Source organism: Myotis myotis, unplaced genomic scaffold (genome assembly GCF_014108235.1).
Source record: "Myotis myotis isolate mMyoMyo1 unplaced genomic scaffold, mMyoMyo1.p scaffold_m19_p_12, whole genome shotgun sequence".
Lineage (NCBI taxonomy): Eukaryota > Metazoa > Chordata > Mammalia > Chiroptera > Vespertilionidae > Myotis > Myotis myotis.
In genome coordinates, this window is record NW_023416316.1 from 12771401 (window position 1) to 12791741 (window position 20341).

The window sequence follows — 20341 nt, forward strand, 5'->3', positions numbered from 1 at the left end:
TTTTACTTTTTTTAATCCTCACCCAAGGATATTTTTTCATTGACTTTTAGAGAGAGTGGAAGAGAGGGGGAGAGACAGAGAGAGAAACATCAATGTGAGAGAGACCTAGGTACGTGCCCTGGACTGGAATCGAACCTGGGACCCTTCAGTTGCAGGCCGACACTCTATCTACTGAGCCAGACTGGCAGGGGCCCTGGCTTAATTCCTAAACTCTGTTCCCACCATCCTGCAGTCCCAAGAGAGATCATCCAGGAAGTGCATGGAACTACATGGACAGGTCCAAGCAACAATACTAATGATGATGCTACTGTGAAATGTCCCTGCTATTTTGTCCTCATGGCAGAACATTAAGACGGGCTGTGGGGACAGTAAAACAGTTCCCATTGCCTGTTTTCTCTCTCTCTGTAATGTTGCCAGAGACTTAAATACGATTGAGTTAATCTTTGAAGAAAACAGAAAATACTGTAACAATAAAGGCCGTAACATGGTTACAAATGAGAGCTACTGCTCCCTTCTGCATTCTAAGATAATTCTGCAGAGCTTCATTACCGGAGCATAATTGTGTTATAGAACTCTAAATCACCCTGCTACACTTAACTGGCAATAACATTAAGATAGCGCAGATATTCATTTTAATTAAAACATAGCCTCCAACTATTTCCCTTCTAGAACAGGCAAAACTTTCTCCCTTTCTCCCCCACCCAGAAACTTCCATTGGTTAGCACGTCTAGGGCAGCCGCAGATAGGAGATTTACACACAATTAGGAAACCCCACCTTCTAAGCCAGGAGCACTTAGAGCTTTGCTGAGGAAAATGAATACCGGGAAAAGCGGGTTCGGGTTTTAATCTTTTTCTCATCTGTGAGGCACTGACAGTAGTTGTTGCAGAGAGAATGGGGCTCCCAGATGATCAGTTCGCAAGTTATGCAAATTTGAATTGAGATGTAGTAACTCAGACATTAACAAAAACCTCAGTAGCCCAGCAGTCTTCAAGAGCTTCCCATCGCCCGGAGCACACACATTCATCCGTTTAACAAGTGCTTACTGAACATCTATTTTTGTTGCACGCTGAGGACACACACATAAGAGAGCTCGGCTCCTTCCCTCAAATATATGGCAACCCAGTGAGAGAAACGGACGTATACACAAGAAATTACATTACAGGACGCTCCATAGAAGGTGTGGTCCAATACCCCTGTCTTTCCTCAGAGGAGAAATTGGAGATGGATTTTGGGGTGCATGAAGGGGTTTTCCAAGCGGACAAGGGAATGGCAACAGCAGAGAAATGATATGTTTGAACACAAAGTTGCATGAAACAGACGAGGCTCTTCAGGAAATTCTAAATGATTCAGTATGGCTCAACTGTAATGTATCAAGAGTTAAGGGGACATGATGTTGGTGAGGCCCAAGATGTGGAAAGTGTCAGGTGCGCCGGCAAGGAGTGTGGGCTCTGAAGAGTTTCATCGGGGAAGGAGAGGGGCAGTTAAGCACCGAGAGCAGCATGACTATTGAGGCTGCCACCGATTTCATCACTTTTCACTCAAGGCTTCAAATTACCTCTCCATCCACATAGATATATGAACAAAATAACAACAGCAACAATACTGAGAATATTTCTGAACGTGCACTGTGTCCAATGATTTGCATATGCTATCTTATTTCATCCTCACATGATTAAGGATTAACATTCTCCATTTTGCACAGAAAACTCGGGCACAGATAGACTGAGTAAGTTGTCCACCAAGATCATCCAGATAGAACTGGCATTCCAACTCAGGTCTGATTCCCCATTTCTTGTTCAGAATCACAGTCACTTGACAGAATTTTCAAGGTCAGTTATCCACAGTCGTTCTATTCGGCATTCTGCCTCCACATCTCCTCACAGAAGAGAGGATTCTGTATGTTGTTTTCTACACAAGAGTGGGGCCATTTGTCACTGGTCTGGCCCATGTCCCTTGAACTTCCTGGATCTGTCTTCCCTCTCCGCTATGCAAGTCTCACAGTCCCACTCACACTGCAAGCAGCATGCTAACCAGGAGCACTTGCTGTAACTGGTAACTTTTACGGCATGTCAATCTCTGGTCTGAGTGTTGGGTTACTGAGATGTATAGAGCAGATGAGGTCCTTTTCTGATGGAGTTTACCTTCTAGGTGAAACAGCTGAGGAGTCAGAGCCAGTGTGGAACCAGGCAATCTTACTCTAGAGCTGTGCTGCCCAATGGACAAGCTGCTGGCCACGGATGGCCACTGAGCACCTTACAGGCGGTATGGCTATAACTGTAAAATCACACAAAATTTCAAAGAAAGTTAAAAATTGTGAAATACCTTCTTGACTGTGTTGAAATAGTATTTTGTATCTAAGGAATCAAATAAAATATGTTATTAAAATTAATTTCACCTATTTCTTTTTAGCTGTTTTGATGTGGGTAGTGGGAAATTTAAATTTGCAGGAAGCTTGGATTATATTTCTAGTGGACAGCACTGGCTATACTAGTACTCTGCACTTCTAGCCATTATGAGATACTACCTCCTTAGTAAAATGGCAATTGAGGAGAATGATGAGAACTGTGGTATTAATAACACAGTGATATACTAGAACAGGTCAATAAGTGGGTGGTGTGGCCTGTCACTGGATATGATGGGTAGGAAGGTCTGTCTGAAAATACGATGTCTGAGTATAAATCTGGGAAGCAGCCATGCGAGGGACTGGGGGGGGGGGGGGGCAAGTGATTCAGAGAGCTATTGCTTCTACCACCAATTTGATAGTTAATATCTATTTTTAAAATATTTTTGCTCAGAACTCTTTTCTTTCACTTAACAGAAGGACACTGAATATAATCAGAATAGTCACGGGGATGTAAAGTACAACATAGGAATTCAGTCAATAATATTCTAATATTTGTGATAAATGGTGTGAGATTTATCAGGGACGATCACTTAGTACGCTATGGAATGCCTAATCACTGGAGTGTACACCTGAAACTAAATATAATAATGTATGTCAACTGTAATTGAAAATAAAAAATGATAAAATAATAATAATAAAATAAAAAGTACATGACTTACAAAATCACTGTTTTGTGTGTGTGCTTTTTAATCTAAACTTCAAGAACCATAATCTTCAACATTCACTTAGTATTTGTGGACCTCATTTGCATCCAAAAAATTGAAAAAGAATTGTCCCTAATTTATTGCAACATTTATATGAGATACGGTATGAGGAGCATCTACCACAATGCAAACATTTACTTTCCCTGCCCTTCTCCTGCAATGATTCTGAACTCATGCAGAACAGGACGTGTCACTAGCCTGTATCTTCCCAGCCCTACCCTGTCATCGAGCCCTGCAATGAAAGAGTTGAGTCAACATTCCTTGTTAAGTAGCAAAAAGAAGTGGAGTAGGCATATTTACAGGACCAGAGACTGCTGGGATATATTTGAGCCAACCCGTACACACTGGACATTGCCTTCAGAAAGTTTCTGCTACCAGATTCCTAAATGATTAAAATCATTTAATTCCCGTTCTGAAGAGGCTGTCTGATCATCCCTTTTAGTTACTTTTGTAAAGGTTTTCACAGTACACAAGTGCTTCCACACCCATTAGATCTTCACAATTGCCCTGCAAAGTTAGAAGAGCAGGAATCCACAGAAAACTGGAACAGGAGACAAAGTGGCCTGCCCAGAGATGAAGTACTCACCCAGGGCAGAGCTCAATCTGTATGCCTGGGCCCAGGGTGTTCCTCACCACAGTAAGTGATCCTCTAAGTAAGAGTTCTTTATTAAGAGGCTTCAATTTGAAAAAGCTTTTTCATAATTTTCCTCTGGCTCCAACTATGCTCCCTATCTCAGCTTTTCTATGTCTGGGTACTTCCTGTGGGTGTCTACATGCAATACAGCACTCAAAAATGTGTTAAATCTTTGGGCACATTTGTCTCAATGGGTAGCTCAGGGTTGGTTTTTTTTCCCCCCTCTCCTGATTGTTTTGCTAAATCCAAGTTCTAACATGTTGATAGGTTTTGAAACTCGTCAGCTTGCAAGGAAAGTACTTGCCATTTTCTCAGAGCCTGACTACGAATACTCTGAGATGAGAACAGACAAGGTTACAATGCCTCCAGGCTTCCAACTAGAGATTTCAAATATTTCTAATTTCTTCAATTTAGCTTCATTTAAATTTTACTGAGAGGTAATTGCACTGAATTAATCTAGTTACAATTATGCTGAAATCAATCCATTAACATCTTCAAAATTCTTATTAATCTGGCAGCAATGTTATGGATAAAAACAGAAATACATCCTCTATCTGGAGTGTAGATTAATATAATAAGAATGCTGGAATTAATTTCTCCAGGATGTGAATTCTTTGAGGCAAGAGAGTGTGACTTTGTATTTCTGTTTTCTGCTCTTAAAATGCTGCTTTGAGTACAAGATAATGTCTGCATGTAAGAGTACCTGCAATCCCTGGTCCTTCTTCCTACTTCATCAAAGGAACCTGATTAAAGCCCAAATCACAGGGCCTCTTCTGCATGTACTTGCTTGCCTTTTAATGTCTCTCTCTCTTTTCCATTGAGAGAATTGAGACAGAGAATGTGTCACCCTTCTTTTTTCAACTTTCTACCTAGCACAGTTCTTGGAAATCAGTACACATACTCAATGAACTGCTGATAACTGTGGTGACCACAACATGACAAGGACAATGATTATACTAAATGACCAGCCATAGTGTTTGTGTTCTCAATACATCAGATGGCATTCGATGGCGTGGGCAGCATGGAACTAGAATCCACTTGAAATTTATTTTGAAGTTACCCAAAATACAGTCTACACCATGCATTGATTCTTTAAAGATCAAATATGCCGTTTATCTACATCTATCTGTGATAAGTATTGTCTACACTCATCCATTCATTAATTATTTGCAAAGTAGCAACAGTCTGTCCCCTGGTTGAATTAGTGGTTAAGAAACGTAAATCTTGAAGTCACAGAGCTTACAATATAGTGACAAAGGAAGATAATGAAAACATAAAACCATGTTGGATTTGAAGTCGTAATTTATAAGTACTATGATGAAAATGGACAAGGTTTATGAAGAATAATGTAAGTGTTCACCTTTGCTAAGTGAACACCCTACTTTACTTTGGGACCCAACTCTTTTATTGTGGTCCTGGGGCAGGAGGGGAGGACACCAGGTGATGCTGGGTAAGTCGGAAGGGGCCAGATTATGCAGCGCTGATAGGCTTGGCAGGTGCGGAGCTTTCTTTTGAGTGTGAAGGAAAGTCCTGGAGCATTTAAAGCAGGGGACAGATTTCATATGCACCTAAAGCTTTCCTCTGGATCTTCTCGGAGGAAGAGATTGGTAAAGGTCTGCATAGGAGAGGGGCACTGCATTAGTCCAGGAGAGAGATGATGGAGGCCTGGGACAGTGTGGAGGAGAAGACAGGCAGAAGTCTATGGATTTGAAACACTTCATAAATGGAAATAACAGAAAACTTGGCAAGCAGTTGGGTGTTAAAGAGAGAGCAAAGACTTAAGTCTAACTTTAAGGTTTGAGGTTTGAACAACCGAATGATGGTACCATTTAATGAGATGGACAGACAGAGCAGGAAGAATCTTTAAAGTTTCGGGTATGTTACAAAGAGATGTCAGGTGGACAGATATAAAATCTGGAGTTCAAGAAGTCATGTGTGCCAGAGATTTACACTGAGGAGTTCTCAGCATATATGTGACATTTCAAGATTTTCTAAAAGCATATGGAGAAAGAAGCATTCCAACATTTAGGAATCAGGTAGAGGAAGAAAAAATATACAATGAAGACCAAGTAAAAGCATCTAGAAAGAGAGAAAAAAATAGTAAGAGTGGTTTGAGAAGAAAGCAGTGAATAACTTTGATTAAAACTACTAAGAGACTGAATAAGATGTAGGCAGGAAAGTGGTCATTGGACTTGACAACACTGAGGTCATCACCGCCCTTGAGAGAGCAGTTTCGGTGGATTGCTGGGGCAAGGCCAGGTGGGAGTACACGGAGGAGTGCCTGAAGCAGTAGAGTTGGCAAGAGTGGACAACTGTTTTCTGAAGTTGGCTGTGAGACGAAGACAGGAAGTGAGGTGGTAACTCGTGAGAGGCGTGGAATCCAGGAGAAAGTTAACTAGAAAGGGGGATGAGAGTACATCTGTATAGGAGGAAATGGGTTCCTAGAGGAGAGGCTGATGAAACTGAGGAAGGTGGATGGAGGGGCAAAGGGAACTGAGGAAGTGAGAAGAGATAATCAGAGAAATTAGGCTCTCATGAAACAAACAGAAAAGCCTTCCTCAAATGCAAGGGGGAGGATGGAGAAGACAAATACTAGTACATGCAGAGATGGGTGCAGAGATTTGGTGGATATTTTCATTGATGAAGTGTTAGTGAAACTTCGACGAACTGGAGGGTGACTCCCAAGGAGAGGAAGGTGTGCATGCAGTTATCACCACGCCTGCAGAAGCTAGCTGGCTGGAGAAACACAGAAGGACTGTGGCGCAGGGTTCCGAGCACGTTTGAGGTCTGAGACCATGTTTTTCCCTAGACTTGTTCCAATGTCTGTGCAGCCACTGAGGAGGCATTTAAGGTCAACTTCATCTGGAGATCAGATAATAGGAGGAAGCGAGGAACAAAGGCACTGAGAGCTTGTATGATACGGTGATTATAATGATGGCCTACAGAATCCAAGTTGAGTAAGAATGGAAGCAAAGGTGGGAGGTGTTGATGGATAGTGATAAGTGGTAAGGTCAATGGACTGAAAGACATGAAGATTCACGAGGTCTGGTTGCACTGAAGATGGTGAAGAGAACATGGTTTCAAGTGGTGTGGTTCTAAGGCGTGGCTATGAGGACAAATGGCTGAGGTAGGGTGGAAAGAAAGTTCGTGTGAAGTATTAATGCCGAGAAACTGAGAGCTCTGAACGCTGGATGAGTCAGCCATCTGGATTTTGACATTTCCAGAAATGAGGATAGGCAATGGCACAGACAGCGAGACGATGACACGGGAGCAATATTGGAGAGTGATGAGTATTGGTAGATAACCACGATAAGGGAGCAGGAAGCAGGAAGTGTATTTCAAAGAACATAAACGTTTGCAAAAGGCAGGGGAGCAGCAATGGATGGAAGGCATCCAGTTTCTCCAACCAGTCGTCTGGAATTATGTGACAAGTGAGAAAAATTGCCCCCTCGATCAGGCTGTGGAGGATACATCACCCTCAGGGCACATACATATTTCACGTAAGGCAAGAGGGTGAAAGGAATGTTCCAAAAAGAAATTATGGGTGCAGAGAGATTGTGAGTCATAGAAGAGGTGTACTGGATGGCCCAGGGGAGGAAGCAGGTGGGGTGGGTTTGGGGGTGAGGGGGATTAGATTAGCTGAAGACACAGAACTAATGAAGAGTTCCTGGCACATAATAAAGATCCTGTACTTGTCAGCTATTGTTCCTATTTAATGAGCATGAGATTGGGAGGTAATGGATTACCAGGAACTCTTGGATTCTGGCAGTCATGGCCAGACCATGAGTAATGTGACTCCATAAAGCATCCACTTTGACTCTATTAACTTCGTTTCTCTAGGTGAAAACAGATAAGAAGTTGAGATCATAATAAAAAAGAATAATTATCTTCACACATAAAGCGTGGATAATATTTGCTATGCTTCTAATTCCCAGAAACAAAGCATGCAAAACAAAGTACTGAGATACCAATTTCAGTTGTTACACATTTGTATTAACACTGGAATCTCCTAGCAATGGGTTGATTTTTCAAGCTTATTAGGATAGTATTTATTATTCTCAATATTTCCATGTCTTCAGAGTAGTTACTTTATCTCTCTGAGCTTTGGTTTTTCCATGTGTAAAATAAAAATGCTACCTGTTTATCACAAGTTTATTATGAGAGAGAAAACAAGGCCTAAAAAAAATCAAAACTAAAGAATAATTGATGAATGTTATCATCAATCTCCCCCATATTCTGAGTACTGCCTTAAAAGGGAGGCCTCCATTGTTAATGCCATTTATAGATAAATCATCCATATCTGTGTTTCCAGCAGCAGTTGGCAGTGAGCTAAATGTCAGCTCTTTTCCATTTCCACTCTCATGCAAGGTGGCACAGACACAACGGGACACCTCCATCCTGAGAATCGGTCCCTTCCCTCAGTCACTCAGAGGGCTCCCAGTGCCAATTTTGTCCCTTGTGATACCACTGTTCAGGAATGGAATGTTTCAGAGGAGCTGAGAAACCTTTCTAGAACAAAGAGGCACTATACTGAGATACCCCATGGAAGCTGCAAAGATGAAGTCCAACTGGGCTTCACAAAGGAGTGACCCAGACTGAAAAGCCATTAGAAAGCAGGGCAGCTGCTCTCCCTGAGGTTACAGCTCAGGTTAGCTTCATCTTCCTCTTTCTTTCCTTTAAATACATATTTTTATTGATTTCATGAGGAAGAGAGAGATAGAAACATCAACGATGAAAGACAATCATTGATCGGCTGCCTCCTGCACGTCCCACTGGGGATTGAGCCTATAACCCAGGCATGTGCCCCGATCGGGAATCGCACCATGACCTCCTGGTTCATAGGTTGACGCTCAAGCACTGAGCCATGCTAGCTGGGCTTTTCCTCTTTCTTTAGGGACAGCTTTTATCTCCATGGCTGTGAAGGACACAGGTACAGCCATCCCAGGCCCAATGTCACAAGATCTTCCCTTTGTTACTCACAGAGTAACAAAGGCCCACAGAGGTCAATATTTCAAAGACAGAAATATTGCAGATAAGAAATACAATCCTAATAAGCTTCAAAATCAACAAATTTGCAAATGTTAATACAAGCGTGCAATGAGATGAAATTGGCATTTCCATTTTCAATGCTTTATTCAATTGGGATGCTTTGCACTGTGATAGTTAAGAGCACTACAATGTTGTGGTTAAGAGTGGTTAATGCTCCCCTGTCCAGTTGTCAAGGTTCTAATCTTAGCACCAACATTTAGTCATAATTTGACATGGAGTCAGTTGATAATGCCTCAGTTTCCGTATTTAAACATGGGTAAATAATAGTACCTACTTCATAGGGTTATTGTAAGAATTGTGTGTGTTAATAACGGCTAAAATCACTTAGTTCAGTGGCTGGCACATTTAGTGCCCTAATACATGTTAATGATAATTGTTATTTTTAACAGCTCTCCCCATCCTTTCCAGAAAGGCCGAATAGCTCATCTAAAATTCCCCCATCACAAGAGACTGGAGCATAGTTTAAAAAACTCAAGGCAGGAAGGTAGATGACAAACTAGAGTGGTAGAAAACTGCCCAAAGAAAATTTAACCAGAATTATTCCATGATCCCAGATAATTACACAAAGAATGGAAAGTTGTCCCAATTGGGACCTAGGATATGTTGTCTTTCCTAGGAAGAAAGACTCCAGTGAGTCGCACCTGGGCTTGAAATAGTTGCATTTGCTTGAATCAATCATTGCAGCACCCAGAGCCCCAACCGTAAAATGAAGAGATTGCACTAGATTGTTCTTGGCGATCACCTCGAGCTCAGTGACTACCGACACTCTGTAATCCCATACTGAGCAGTCCATTGTGCAGCGACACAATATGGAAATTGGCAGTGCGGGTAAGTGAAACCTCGACACGAACAGAGCAGATAGCTGGCGATTACACAATGGGAGATGTCGAGAAAGTAACCTTATGGAGTGGAACGTATTGGATTGTCTGATTATGACTTACTCTCCAATATGAAGATATAACCATGCTTGGCTGCTCAAGGGTGAAAATGTGGTAATGTGTTAAAATGCTAATGAAATTGGAATCCTGTAATAGATGTTTAGAACAGTATGGGTTACCAAGACACGGGAAGTTAGAGAGCATGGCTTGTAAATCCTGTTGATCTGGCCAAACTCTTCAGAACACAAAAGGCCTTTTCCAGTCTGTTTCCAACTTCTCTTCTCAAGCTCCTCTTTCCTCACACACCCTCAGGTATCCTGTGTTCAATCCATAAGGAGCCATCTGACATCCTACAAACACAGTAGGCACACGAGTTCTCTTGCTTCCAACCCCGTAGCCTATGTCTCTCCATCCCAGATCAAGGTCACTCACCTCCCAGGACTACTCAGAGGATTTCCTGACTGGTCAGACTGCCCCTCTGCTTTGTTCACTCTAAGCTGTTGTCCTTAGAGCTGCCAGGGCATTTTTCATCATCATTTAACCAATTGTGCCCCTCTTGCTTAAGTTTGTTACTTTATTGCTTTTAAACAAAATCCAATTCTTCTATATGGCTTGCAAGACCTTTCATGCTCTGTCCTACAGCTACAGCTCCCATCTCATCCTGCATCACCTGCGTCCTTGCATGGCATGCTCTAGGTGGGTGGTCAGAATTTCCCTTTCCCAGACAAGAGAAATTCTCTCTCATGCTGATCCCTCTGCCTGCAACCTCACTGTCTCACCACTCCTTGCTTGACGTACTTCTACAGAGGGAGGCCTTCCTTCATCACCATGGCTATCTTAAGTCCCCTGGCTGTGTGCCCTCATGGCTCTTGTGTTCTTCCTATTGCAACACTTCCACAATACTGCAACCCTCTGTTGAATGGATTAATGCCATTTCTTTGCTTTACGTGCCCTGGGGTCTCCTTCCCCCAGAAACCTTTTACTCATTGTTAAGGCCCAGCTCAAATGTTAGCGCCTTGGGAAAAGCCTTCCTGATCCCACTAGGCTATCCCTCATTCCCTCTTCCGTGCACTGATGGAAATCCATGCTCAGCTCTGTTTGTCGCAACAAATCCTAGTACCGGAAACTAGAACACTGCTGCAGAGAACATGTCACAACGGACCACACACAGATGCACTGTTTTGTGGTGATGAAAAATATAGTAGAACACCTCAGGTTTTAAAATAATTTGGTGTTCAAACAAATGCCAAGACCTGGCTCCAGGGTAGTGCAGAATGGGAACACATATGTCATGTACATTCTCACACACACACACACACACACACACACACACACACCCCCTTCTGAGATTCCAGATGGTCATTCTTGGAGGAGACTATTTAGTCCTCTAAAATTTATATGAGTACTAACTGCCATTTTTCTTGACAAGTAGCAATATTTTCACACCTTCCATACTTAAAGCTTTCAGTAAGACATGGCCAAGAGCATAAATGTTACTTCTCTTTCTTTCATAATACGTAATGATCTCCCTGTTGTAATATTAATCAATAACTAATTTCATAGTTGGACAACTGTTTTTAATGACCTAGTACGTCAGAGGTATTGTTACACCAATCTTCGGATCATTCCCTGAAGGACCTGTCACCAAAAGGGCAAATTTATTTACTTGTCATAAAGCAGGAGCCAAAAGCCTTATACTAATTAAGTAAAGATGCATTTTGGGTCTTTGTTGGTGGAGAACTAAAAGGTCTCACATGGAACCTGAAAGGGGAGTCAAATGATCAAATGTAGTCATTGGTCAAAGACATTTTGAATAATATTTAAAGGGCCCCAGACATATTAACTGTGAAACTGTGGGCTCGTTAGTGTCTGCTTAAATTTGGTTAAGTAGGAATGCATCTACTCAGTCTTGATGAAATAGGCAGAAACGGGATTTTCAGGCCTCTTCTTCCCATAAGTCTATGTGTCTCCAAGAACCCTATCTTCCTCAGTGGCCCTCTCATGGAGTATATTGAGTCTCTGAAGAATGGACCTCAACAACCACTGTGTCTTCAATTCGTTTAAAAAGAATGGGTGGGATTAATTGCATGCGGAATAATTTTTGTGTAAACTTACTAATGCTGATATCCTTGATGTATCAGATTTAACTATCTGGTGCTTTTAGGCTAAGATGAAGCAAAAAACGTATTAATTATCTATTATGCTCAGGTGTCATCCTTTAACAGACACCAAAATTCTCAAAATAAGCCTGACAATATTTTTAATCTTTATTTTATTAATGAGAAAACCAAGCCCTAAGAAGTTAAAGTGAGCTGGGATTGAAACTTGAATCTTCTAAAATCACTCTTCTTTCTGCTATGCCACAGCAACCTGCCATTTTTTCCAATATTCTACCTTTCTACGTTGTAATAGACTATATATATATGGTGTCAAAATGTATGAGAGAGTCCATAACCAAGACACGAATTGGGAGGGCTTGTGGGAGCCCAGTGGTGAAAGCCTTACAGGAAGAACTCTATGGTCACAATAGAGCACTATAATTACAATAGCCCCTCCCTTCAACTTCTTCTTTCCCTCTGTAAAGAACTTCCTGTTTATCCTTGCAATTCTTCTTGGACTTGGCTCTCCATGGCTGCCCATACCTGACTGCAATTCTTTCTTTATCCCTGAACAAATTCCTTTTGCTGTTAAAATACCTAAAGAACTTTTGTTTACAATTGACAATAGAGAGAGAAATAGGGATAAAGATAGAGATAGATCTGCAGATATATAAATCTGTAACCTCATTATTACAAGTAATTACTTTAGAGTCATCTTGGTTTCTAGACCCATACACTAGATAGATGTAAAGGCCTTCCAACATAAAATTCTAACCTTGTCATTCTGAGAAAAAGCCATGGAGAATAGCTCCTACTCTCTTCAACATGCATTCTACGCACAATTCCAAATCATTATGCATTTTTAACATCTTACACCTTCCAAACTTCATGCAAGAGCTCATGCTGTTCCCTCCACCTAGAATGCCCTGTTCACCAGTTGTCACTAACTAGAAACCCTTTTACTCTTCTAAGTCCATTCTAAATCCTTCCACTTCTTTTAAGTCCTTCCTTAATCTCACTACCCACTCTCAGAAAATCTGAGACCCCCTCCTCTCCTTCTCTGAATCACCCTAGTACGTGACCCTTAGCGCCTCCTAACTTGAATTATGTGTGTGCCTGGCTACTTTTCCTACTAAACTTTACATGACACGTCCAGTCTCCAACTCACCCATCTGCGCACTGTCAGATCCCTTGGTTTGCTTCCCTTTGCTCCATTCCTAACTCAATAAGTGATTCCTCCATTTGAAGGTCCAAGGCAGTGTGGCATTCCCATGTCCCATAGCCAACCCTGCAAAGCGAACAGATTAGCCAGACTCCTCAGGGCTGGCTTTGCTTTGCAATGTCCCTTCAACAGCTTTGCATTTAGCTCTGCATGGGAGGGGACGCATTGCCAACATGAAAATGAGCTACCTGAATCAGTCAATGCTAGCCAAGGGCTATGATGTTGAAAATATTATTTGTGAAAGAAACACTACCCTGTAAGCGAACTAAAAGCTCTGAGATTCTGAGAGGAATACCAATGCTCTGTCACTCAGAGGGGAAAAAAATAAAGGATTTAGTTTTTCCCTACTGCAATTTTATTGGTTTCCAAAATCAGACCTGCTTAGTAGCTGTTAGGACACTCTCAGACAAGACCCCCTACCCTGCCACACACACCACCACCACCACCACCATTTCAGTCTGTTAATTAGCTCATTAATGACTGACAAATTGCTTTCTTTCCCTCCCTCCCTCTTTCCTTCCTTCCTTTATTCCCTCACCATATATTACTCTGTGTTAGACTGGGGTGAGGCTTGGGTGCTGTGAAAATAGTGTTAAACTGCTGTTAGAACCAAGGAACTTGGGAACCTATAATACTGCCCTAAATCCCTCATCACAGAGCATCTGACAAAATATGAAGCAAAGTCACATTATTGTTAGCTCTGGCTTTAGCCCAAAACCCCGTGTTGAAAACTGTAGTAAGCTGGGGCCAATCATTTCTTTTTCCTAATCTTGTTAGTTCAAAATAGTTTTAGATCAAAGAAGACTATGGGTCTTGCTCTATTTCATTACCTGCAAAGGCCGAAGCCAATCTCTGAATCTTGCCACTAAAAGGTAAAGAAAAACTGATCCAACTCACATTTGCCACGACAAGGGAAATGGCCTGTATTGTTCTAGGAAAGAAAAGAAATCACGAGCTGCAACCATAATTACTTTTCTTTTTTTAAAATCACAGTGGAAAAAAAAAATGCCCACTCAAAACAAAACTCCGAAACAGCTCAATGAGTTAATTTACATATGACCAATACATTCAGGGCTCCTCCTTGGGGATGGAGGAAAATGCTTTCATCTTTATTCATTAGGGAAAGCCCTTAAGTTCTTCCCAGAAATCAATAGGCCTGCTCCATGCCAGGCGCCATGCTAGGCTCTGGAGACATAAAGATAAACAAGACCCAAGGTCTCTGTCGTGGAAGAATTCTCCATCTAATGGGTAAGGCAGACGAGTAAATAATTCCCAATCTATATGATGAGAAACAATGAAGGCAGAACTGATTTTGAGCCGGTGGGCACCAGTATAACCATGCAGGTTCATAAAATATTGAAATGCTCTGAACCCTTTGTAAATACCTGCTTTCCTGAGAGCCTGAGTTACCATTAGCCTCATTCTCACTGCCCTTACCAGCCTTAGGGCCCTCTATGCCCCTCAGACTGAATACAAGGAGGTCCCTAGGACTCTATTCCAGTTCAAGACTTGGTGACCATTCTGATTGGTCAACGCTTGAGATAACTCTAGAATGGGGGTATATGCAAAGGGCTATAGTAGGACTGACCAAGAAGAAATTCCTTCTGGTTGGAGAGGTGTGAGACTTTTAACATATGTATGGCTTTGAAGAGGAAGGGACACTTGAGCCATGTCTAAAAGACTCAGGGGTAGTTCTTTACAAGCAAAGCATAAGCCATGTGTCAAGGCAAAGGAAAGAATTTCATGTAATGGAACAGAATTAGCTCAATGGATCTTAGATGCAAAACAATCATAAGAGCTGAAAAAAGGGGAGGTGGCAGCAGGAGATGATTCTGAGAATTAAGCCAAGGGTCTTGTATGCCCCCACTTGTGGATAAAAGGACATTCTAATGAGGGTGTGATATGACAACTGCTCCTGTTGGTAGACAAATAAGGGGAAGAACAAAGCCTCACTCCATGTTTTCGTGATTCTAGTATTCTCTTTTGGATGGACCCAGGAAGAGAAAATAATAGGTTAGTTTTGTCTGATATGACTGCAAAAAATCAGAACTCTTTCCCCAAATCCTTCTCATTGTCTGCTATACACTTTTCATAGGAAATCTCCTTTCTTCCCACTCTATTTATTGGAGAAATAAAGTCAATGTGTGTATTAAAGATTATGACAGTTATGATTTCTCTTATTAAATCAAAGCTTTGGTTTCAGGCAAATTTCTGCAGGCACCATAACACAAGATTTGGAGCATGGGCTCTGTTCATCTTGACAGCCTTATGCACTGGGCAGTACAGATGATAGAGGCCCGAGGAACTCAATTGTGCCTCTCGCTCTCCCTCCCAGTGCCTCCTCAGAGCAGTGCTCAGTGTTCTCCAAATTTATGAATCATCGTTCTCTATCAATCTTCATCTTTCTGAAACAAAGTGTTATTCTCTCTCCAGAAGATATAATTGATGCCCTCCTTCCCTCTGGCAGTTTTAATCACTGTTCTCTAAAATAAATCCATCTCACTATCATTTTAAGAAGCCGAGGCCAGAGCTCCAGAAACATACCAGTCCCTTCGCAAAGGCCAACTCCATGGTCTCTGTCTCATGACCAACACTCACCAACCTCATCTCCCGTCGTACTGAGTACCTGCTGTGTGTCAGGCACTGTGAGGTCCATGCTGAAACTCCAAACACAAAGAGGATACAGGCCCCACCCTGACTCTCTGAGGTCTTTGCACATGAATGATACAAACAGGGGACTGCTCTTCCAGGAACAAGTGGTCTTTCACCAAGGATATTAACTTGCATCTCAGGGAAATAGTTTGTTTCCCAAAGTATGGTTGGTGGACTACCCATTCTAAAGAGTGTTAATAGGCTGATACATAAGCAAAAGGCTTCCCTGATCGATCACAGTTGAAAATCACTGGGTAAACAGGACTCTCGCTTGCAAGCACATGCACACTGTGACTATCCAACAGGAGAATGGTTTCCCAAACCCAATCAACCAGAAAACTGTTTGCTGCAGATCATCGAAAGGAGAACGAGGTGCTCACGAGACAGTGCTGATCAGCCTTATCCTGGGTGAGGAGTGAGCCCATCACCTCCAGAACATCTCTTGCAGTGTTTCCTCTAGTTCTCATTTTCTTACATTGACTTACTCTAAGGCCCAACTGATTTCATGTGCCCACCCTCCCATCTCACAAAGCCTTTTTGCAAAGGCAAAATCTTGGCATTTCACTAGCTTGAAAGGCTTACTGGCATCGTGGCTGGATATTCTACTGCAAATGTGTATGATTTCTAGATTGTTGAACAAGATCAATCCCAGCAAACATCTCTTCTTTTAAAAAATAATTATGTGTGTGTGTGTTTGTGCGTGGGTGTATGTACATGTTCTGGTGGATGCTTTCTTTTACTTCTCAAGCTAGAGAAGTTCCTATTTATTCCTACCTCTTGTTTCCTCTTTCTAAAGTATGACAGATTATACCTGCTAAATTATTGTGCTCTTAAGAGAACCAAAGAAAACATGTTTTTGTGATAATGGAATCTGTAATTCTTTGCTAAATTCTCAGCCTCGATAAAATTCCACTTTATCAGAATGAAGGTACAGTAAGTTATATAAATCAACACTTGGCAAATGATATTCTCTGCTGACATTTCTGTTCAGGAGTTGGTATTTTATTTGGGTGATAGACATCTGCTGAATTTATTAAAAGCAGTTGACTTGTTTTAAGGGGTCGGCTACCACTGCTAAATCCCTTTCTTCTTAAGAAAAATGTTAGCAGCTTCTTGATATGCCACGGGTCTTTTCTTGACAATAATAGTTTAAAAGTACAGTGCCATTCATTTATTCACAGGTATTTACTGAGCACCTACGATGTGTCTGACATCATGCTAGAGGCTCGGGTTACAATGGTAATCAAAACAATGCTTAGATGTCTGTGTGTGACGAGAGGGATGATTTTGCTGAAACATGGCTGAAGAGTAGGAAGAAGCTTGAAGGGTTACACAAATTTGGCCAAATAGAAAGAATCTGCCACTGAGCCCTCTCTCTTCTCTCCCTCCCACCACCTCCCCCCCCTAAGCAAAGCATACTGTATTAGAACCACAGCTCATATTTTTGTGGACCCAGAGGAGCTAATGAAAACACAGTGGGTCTGAGTGATGAATGTCTTCTTGGCAGACTGCAGAACACAGAAGAACAAAGGGTTGATGGGTGGTTCTGAATCCTACCAACAGGAACAGATCATGGAGAAGCGACCCCCAAGACCCAGGTGGCTCTGTCATCTTCTGTAAGACACAGTAATGCTACTGCCACTTGATTTTTGAAGGGATTGCAGTAATTGAGAAGAGAGATGGAGGGGATAAAAGGTCAGCAAACTAGACTCAGAGTTTGGTTGACACAGATGCTCTGGAATCAGAGTGCTTAGTCCAGATCCCAGCTCTCCCTCTGAGAAGCCCTTGCATTTGGATGAGTCATAGAAATTCCAAGCACCTGTTTTATCATCTGTAAAATGGAGATAATTGTCATCTCACTGTGAAGATTCCATGAGAGATTATAGGTGGAGACATTACCAGAGTGCCCAGCATACAGTCAGCCCCCAGTCCTCAGGTCAGCGAATGTCAACAGTATAATACAGGTCACCAAATCACTACAGGATAGAACTAGGTCTCAAAACCAGCATCTTTGACCGTGGGTTCACATTGTCCTGCCCCCCTTTCCCGATGCACATCTCACAGTACTATTCTTAGACACTCAACAGAGGTCTTTGTGCAGGTCTCTTCTTCTCACATAATCTAAAAAAGTTAGATTTTCTAAAAGGCAACACTGGAGAAAGGGTACAGAAAGATTGAGTCCCGTAACCCTGAAGTTGGAATGATAACTTCTGACCCATCCTGGTTCTTACAGGGACCCAAAGGACTTCCTTTAAGAGAAACCCTGTTTCCCCTGCAAAGTCCATTATTGGGCAAGCCAATGTTTTACTTTCATGGACTATCCCTCCCCCAAAAAAGCCCACCCACTACCCCATCTTTGGACTCCTTAAATGTCATAGAAAGATCCTGAGCTTAGACCATGAACTTCACTTACACAGGAAGCCTGCTCCCTGCCTTTCCCAGAGACCACCAGGGATTGTACCTCCGGCTGCCTACCTATTCCCAAACTCCACTCTACCTCCGTGAAGAAAGCAATCTGCCTGCAGTGAAGACTCTACAGGTGGCCGGAATAAGGAAGGGCCAGGGCAGGTAGTAAAATGGCTTTGTGAAAGCCAGGCCAGTCTTCTGGGGACAGGACAGAGAGGGAAAAGCATAGGCTGCCTAAAAACGCGTGCATTGCGGGCTTAATTATCAGACTGTGCCTGGAGAAGAAAATACATATTGTCTGATACGGGCTCCCAAGCTGATACATATTTAATGGACAAATAATGAATCTCCGCATAAATATTTAAAGGAGCAACATCAAGGTATACAAGGGCGGGATGTGCTGAGGGAAGGAGGCTCTAGATAGTAAGGCAATGGAGCAGATAGTAAGACAATAGGAGTAGAGAGAGGCCCCAAAAGTGGCAGTCGCTCTGAGGGGAAGCTGGGTCTCCTTAGAAACCAGGTTGGTTGCTTATACAAGAGAAGAGATGAGCTGCTTTGCAAAATGTAAACTGCCGTGGAAGTGATGGGAGGTAGTATTTTTATTATCACTTTCGATATTTATTTGAAAGACAGCATTAGGCTACTTACATGGATGATGGTAACCATTGAAGCCGTTAGTACAAGCAAAACAAAACCCTTGGTGGGATGAAATGAGCACTCCAGAGAGAGGGCACAATTGTTTTTACAGGTGTGTGGATTTGGGAAGGCAAAGCTTACTCAGAAAGAGAAGAAGCTGATGGTGTGGCTCCTGGGGAGCTCTAAGAACAGTTTCTATTTATCTTGAACTCATTATGTGGTCAAGGTTATGTGAGAGCTAGGACGACAGAATGAATAAAGACAGATGTGGTCCTGTGATTATAACTCACCATTGCCCATTCTCAGTTTCTGAGAATGTATCTCAGAAATTATCAGGTAGTGTGATCAGCTCCAGGACAAGGAAATGGCTATGGGAGCACAAGGATAAATCGGGGTTAACTCTGGGTAGACTTCCTGAAAGAAGCAGCTTCCAGGTCACACCCTGATGGTGATTTGCTGACATTATGATCACTTATTTACTTATCTGGCTCTTCGCAGTCAATGAAAAGACCCCTGAAGAGAGAGACCCAGGGGCATCAAAGAGGAATCCACATGGAAACAATTAATAAAAGGTCTCGAATGCCAAGGTAAAGAATTTTTATTTGAATTAATAAATGATAATTAAAGCCAACATATAAATGTTCACAGGAAATGTTGTGTGCATATGAGAGTGTTTCTAGCCCTTGGAAAAGTATGTCCTTGCAGTTGTGCGAAGCATGAAGCAGGTAGAAAGAGGAGCCGAGAATGACTTTTCCCGAAGTTCCTTAAAGAGCTTTAAAACAGGAACCAAAAATAGACTTAAGCCCCCCTTGCTCCCTATTTCTTTCCACCATCTGTCAGCCCCACTCCCTTGGGGAGAAGCTAAAGCTGACAGCAGCAGAGTGAGGGAACAGGGGTGTGGGTGGGGAACTTTTCTTTTTTTTCTGCCAGGCTGAGTTATTAATTAGCTTCCCAGAGGGGAGAGGAACAATGAGCTCTAGTCTTCTCACTTGATAAATATTGCACCAGAGAGGTCTGGCAGGTCACCCAAGGTTCTCCAGCCCTGTTCTTCCTAGAGGCAGAGCCAGGTGCCTGGGGCATGCCGGGATTCTCTGCACCAGTTCCAACCATCCCACTCGGAAGGGCCCAAGCCTCCTCTCTTAAGGGGCTGGGGAGGTGGATGTTTGGAGAAGTGAGCCAGGGGAGATCTTTGTGGTGGGTGTTCTCAGCTTCTTGGTAAGCCAAGTATTTCCTAACCTCCTTCCCAGGGACGAGCCACAGAAACTCGGCAACAGATGCTGTTTACTTCGAGCAGCACCATCCTTCCAACCCCTGATGCATAATAGGCAACCCAGCTTTCATCTCCCGGCCCTAGGGCCCCAGGGAGGCAGGCCGCAGATGGATGCTCTGTCACACTCTCTGGAGGCCTGTTCTCATCGTTCTACTTTCTTGCCCCCAGCCTCAACCTGGATCTAGAACAGGGGGGAAGGGGATGGGGATCAGTCTCAGGGGCACCCAGGACTTGCTTCTCTCTGGACCAGAACTCTGATCCCCTCTTCGCTCGCCCAGAGGACCACCAGCATCACCATCAGGGGCTGCACCTGAGTTCCTTCCTCTTCCTTCGCCTGGTGAGGACCTGGAGCTCCAAGTTTCCCCTTCCACGTTTTTTACCTTCTC